Raw genomic sequence first — 5,680 nt, forward strand, 5'->3', positions numbered from 1 at the left:
TTCATTTGCTCTTTTTATGTTGTTTTTATTTTTACATTAGTCCTATTATAATACCCATTCATTGCACATAGTTAAAATGATCACAGAAAAACTACACTACACTTTCTTGGCCAATCCCCCTGAGTGGGTATGAGCCAACCTCCCAGGGAAACAAAACAAAACAAAACAATAATCGGTTGGAGGTTTTAAACGAGCCACAAGAGAAGAAAAAGAAGAAAGCCTTTCGAGCCATCGGTCGTTGACGGTGGTGGTCTTGTCTCACGAACCTTGCTCGCCTGGCTTGCGTTCCTCTTCGAGTTCCTGTTTAGCTGTCTTCGGCGTCCGGGCTGTGCGGCCAATGCAGGTGGTGGTGATTTGAGCTCCGTTGACTGATGTCTGTCGCGTCTCCCAGCCAGGCAAACTCTACGTGGTCGGCATCCCTCACTAATGGTGAGTTACCCACTGATCTTTTCTTGCGCAGTGGTCTCAGCAGTGTTCCGGTGGCTCTGGTCCCAACAAAGGCGGCTTGTAGTCACATGAAATACCCCAAAAGCACACAGGAGAAGCTACGGAAGGTGGCCGAACACTTAAACTCATCATCGAGTTGCGACAGTTTGGTCGTAGAGGTATTCTGTGCTGTTCCCCAGATTGGGCCTGCGTATCAGATCTGCTAAAATGCACATCGTTTGGCTCTCTCCCGGTGAGCCATTTTGTTCCTCCTCACTTGACCTGTGTGAAAGGTTTAGTTCGTGGGGTGGACTTGAGCCTGTCTCCGCCCGAAATTCTAGAGATGTTTTATGCAGTAGGCGTGGTGGCAATCTTTCGCTGTTCACGTACGTAGCGCTGACAGAAATAAGATCCCGACAGTGTCGGTGATAGTTACATTTGCTGGAACTACTAGACAAACAGAGATAAAAGCGTGGCCACTGATATATCGGGTCGAAGCGCGACCCTCCTCCAGTGCAGTGCCTCCTCGTTCACTGCAGTGCCGTAAATGCTGGCGTTTTGGGCACATCATAAAGAATATCCGATCAATAGAGCGATGTCAAATGTGTGCAGGACAACACAACTCTAAAGAATGCAAACCTCAGGAAACGTCTTGCTGTCTCTGCGGTGGCACTCACCCATCTGATGATGGCACATGCCCTGCGACAACTCAGGAGATTCAAATATGAAAATATATGCGCAAAAACGTTCTTCAAGACGCGAAGCTCGAATATCCATCACAGAGCGCTCTCGGGGGTGCGCTGTTGCTGCGATTCGTCATAACCAAGTCATGGATTCGTCACCCTCAGAAAACAATTACAAAGCTATTGGAGAACCTTTCTGTGACGCTGGCGGAGTCATTTGCTCAAACAGTAAATGCACAAATAGCTCAAGTCTTCATGAATGTTAATCATCCACACGCAGCCACTATGCTTTCATCAGCTAATGAGGTGAACACAGGATCTGTAGAAACAGGGCCTTCTAAACCAAGCCTCCTGATCACAACACCTGTTTAAGAGTTATATACATCAAGAGCTGGTCCGCCGGAGTGCGGCCGTAAAATATTCCCCATTGAACATTTGAATTGGAGCTCTGATTCAGGTTCGCAGGACTCACAACTGGAATTCGACATAAAAAAAATGAAACAGCGGGGGTCGCCACGAAAACATGGATCTCCAGTGAGTTTTAAAGAGAAAAGTTAAAAATATCAGAGAAATAGCTTTAAAATAGGATTTTTTGAAAGATAGCTTATTGCAGAAGGCAGTGAATGTGGTCGGTATATCCTCGAAATAGGTGGATTGAGAATCTTGCAGTGGAATTGCCGGTCAATTTTTTTCCGCAAATACTAACTTATTTTGCCTTTGTAATCAGCATTCCCCAGATGTTATAGTGTTGCAAGAAACTTGGCTCTCTAAAGAAAAAAATATTTAATCTTTAAAACTACCGAACATTTAGCTTAGACCACCCCTCTTGAGGAGGTGGTTTAGCATTGTTTATCTATTCAAAAAGTGTGCATCGTGTAAAAGTTACAGGTCAAATCATGAATTTAGAAAGTGAATTTTTAACATTAGATATCTCTCTTCCGGGACGCCTTCCCTTTTCGTTAATAAACGCCTATTTTCCGCCAGGTGTTCAAAATTCTGGTATTTTAGATACCGTAATTTTGTCTTGCAGAAAAGACATTTCTACTAGCAGCCGGACGAGTCACATTGGCACTGAGGGATCATCATGAGTGACACAGAGCAGTACAAGGCAGCAGGGTGTGGTGCCTCCCAGACGTATTCTGTGCAGTGCTCCTTCTCTTCGCAAGAACGGATTTGTCATGCTCAAGAGCAGGCCCTGCCACATCGTCGAGATGACCACGTCTAAGACTGGGAGGCACGGTCACGCAAAGGTTTATTCAGTTGGCCTGGACATCTTTACTGCAAAAAACATGAGGATCTGTGCCCTTCAACTCACAACAGTGATGTGCCCAATGTCAACTGCCATGAATTCCAGTTGATTCACATTAGTGATGATGGCTATGTCACACTAATGAATGACAAAGGTGATACCTAAGACGACCTCAAACGTTACGACCTCAAGAATCGAAAAAGATGGACAGGTGTTTTTCAATTCGTTTACTCGATTTTACACGTATTCATCAAGCGGAATTATTTGCGATTCTCCTAGCGTTATGAAAATTACCTCAATAAATAAAAGATGCTAATATTCTTTCAGACTGCTTGTCTGTGTGTAGTTCATTAACTGCGCCTAATATGTCCAATGCTTTAAAAGTGTCCACGCCTTTGCCCCAAGACATTTACGACTCATTCGCTTGGTGCGGATACCAGGAAATGAAGGTTTAACCCTCAATGAATATGTAGATGCACTCGCAGTGGCCTCAAATGATTATCGCACAATTCATATATTGCTGACTCTAGTACTTATTGTCGTGGAAATTATTCATATCAGATTCGTCTGAAAAATCTCGCTTGGCATCATCTGATTGTTCTCATCGTAAATACCCCTGGAAAAATATATGGTGCTCCTCTAAAGTGGTGGACTAAGATGCCGAGTCCCCCGCCCCCCCTCATGAACTTTTATCTACACAGGTCTGGTCTATGCCTCCACTGCAACGAGAGTGACTACCTTTACCATTTTCTCTTAACATGCAGGTTATATACAAACCGAAGGAATAGACTGTTGAAAGAACCTCTCTGTAGGTTGACTTCAAATTTATCTCTTCCGGTGGTCCTGTCCTTTGAAGCAACTGAAAAGGGATTTAGCCGCAGGAACGTTTGCCAGGCCGTGTGCGATTTTCTAAAGGCAACAAAACAAATAGAATGTTAAGCTGAGGCATAAATTCACTTTGTTTCAAACAATATTAGCTTATTCGTTTTTGTATTACCTTTAGGTATTTTATTTCAAATCTATCGTTTACCAGTTGGTTCTTTGTGTAAACATCCTTATATAAATATTCCGGCTGGTAAAACAATTCCATCTCAGAAATGAGGCCCGACCCGTTCCATGGCCGATCACCAGTGGTGGGTTGCTCCCGAACTCTGAGGAACAAACAACCAACTCCAAGGTACGTGATTCGTATGACGCGTGGTCGTTCCGTTATTTCCTTGCAACGCGATATTACACGCCTGAATGTGACACAGAACTTCACAGAGGTCCTAAGGAAGCGGACCATCGGGACCTTATGTGCTTCCTCTGCAACTAGTACAAGTGCACTTCCAAAGTATCAATTAATTAATAAATCATCATGTAGTGAAGCCTTGGAACTGTGTATTGGGTCATAATAGGGGCAACTCAACTGGCTGGTGACGGTTGATGCGACAAAAAGCATCTGCACGGGATTGCTATGGCCCACCAGTTTTCCGGCGTAGCCACATACAAAGCAGGAGGGCGGTTGTCAGACATGCGCCATTGGTTCGAGGGGAAAAGGCCCACCGGTTTACCTGAACGTGATTCACAAAGCGATAGCTTATGGGACTGCTTGGTGGGCTGCAGTCAGCGCCAATGGATGTTGTTGGCCTACATAGCCGGCACACCCGCTTTGAAGAACGGAGGCCTATATCGGCGGCTTAGGTGAAACTGAGCCGGGCAGCAAGAGTGCTGTCCCGCTCAGTAGCGCCGCGCTCATTTACACCGAAGCCACCACTAGACCTCCCTTATCAGTCTTTCTTCAAATGAATGAAGATGGGTAGAGCGTTTTCTCAATGCTTGAGGAGAAATTGACGGCTAGCATTACACAGTGGGCGAGGTTATCGCATGCACTCTGCATGGGACCGCGCTCATCTCCAGTACTCACATGCTTTTACTCCCGAGTAGAACATACGATTTCCGGGAGATGTTATTGATTGGGACATTACATGAAACATATGACGGCAACGGCGAAGGCAAGAACCCGTTAAAAGGGTCCGATAGTAAGTATCGCAATATTATACGGCGGATATGTGCCACATCTTAAGCGTTCTCAGCCACTAGTAAAACCTATTTCAATGCTTTGTGACAAGCTATTTTTTAGTGGACCTCTATTTCCGAATGTTCGCCCAACTACCCCTGATACCAACTGTAAAATTTAGCAGCAACTCTTCACAAGTAGTTGCGGCTGGCCATTATTTGCTTTTTTCCCTCTTACGTGAATCCCCGCTCAAAAACGAATACTCCTGACGTATTTTAGCCGGCGTTTGTTATTTAACAAACATCACAAGTTCAGAACTCCGTAATGCAAAATCACCTTGCGTTAAAAAGCGCCACGAATTTGTATTACATGTACCATACTTAATGACTTATGGTAATTGTTCAGCGTGAGTGCTTTGCAGATGGTGATATTACCAAAACAGACACATCGTTTATGCGTCTTTATTGAGATACTTCCCGTCATACGTCATGTGCAACGCTATAGAACCAAGTGAGACTTATTTCAGTAAGTACGCTCGAGTTAAAAAATAATTACTAGATTTTTGACAATGATGTTGCCATTTTAGACTAGATAATATAGGAAGGTAAGCAATAAATAACGAAGCGATAAATGAAGAAGTAAACGAACCACGTTATTTCCGCGGTTGTCAATAGGTTTTCTAGATCACTTAGCACCCCTTTATTTTCGTACCTTGGCCGAAGCCAATCGTGGAGGCCACGTCTAACATTACCAGTGCGAAAAGCGCGGACTTGTATTTTGCTGACCAAATTTCTTGCACTTGATCAATGAAATGAAGCATAACTGCTGTGAGCCACGCCCATGTAGATTGCGGGAAAGGAAAGCAAAAAGTATTGAAAGAAACTTTGAAACAGGGTGCACTCGTGAAGTGCACGATTGAGCAAAGGGCAGTTATGCGACTGCGTTTACGATAGCGCCTGATCGATTACCATTACAAAATCAGTAAAGTGGGCTTTCTGTATGCCCACGGTCATTTTCTTTACCGTTTATTACCCGCAACATACCAGGTCTCTTTTATTCTCCATGTGTACTTCTCGGATCCTGAATACAATGATGAAGCCATAAGCTAGCATCAGGAAAATGAAGCAAATGGTGACATCAGAAATAAGGCGGCAAGGGATGCTTGTGCATACTGTAGCCTGAAAAAAAAGATACAGAAGCAGTGACAGCTAAGTGATGGCATGAGCAAGCGTCTATAAATACAGTGTCTCAGCTAACTCGAGCCGCAGCTTAAAAAACGCCAGGCCTGTATGGAAGGCGCAGCACAGTCACAGCGAAAGCTAG

The 5,680-nt window shown here is 44.3% G+C and overlaps 1 long non-coding RNA gene across 1 annotated transcript; it reads left to right on the forward strand.

Annotated features, from left to right (window-relative positions):
• Window positions 1-211: 211 nt before the first annotated feature.
• LOC142788250 (uncharacterized) lies at window positions 212-2,684 on the forward strand. The gene is made up of 2 exons (XR_012889315.1): window positions 212-429; window positions 2,140-2,684. It is a non-coding gene; the product is annotated as an uncharacterized LOC142788250 (long non-coding RNA).
• The last annotated feature ends 2,996 nt before the right edge of the window (window positions 2,685-5,680 follow it).

Source organism: Rhipicephalus microplus, unplaced genomic scaffold (assembly GCF_043290135.1).
Source record: "Rhipicephalus microplus isolate Deutch F79 unplaced genomic scaffold, USDA_Rmic scaffold_49, whole genome shotgun sequence".
Taxonomy (NCBI): domain Eukaryota; kingdom Metazoa; phylum Arthropoda; class Arachnida; order Ixodida; family Ixodidae; genus Rhipicephalus; species Rhipicephalus microplus.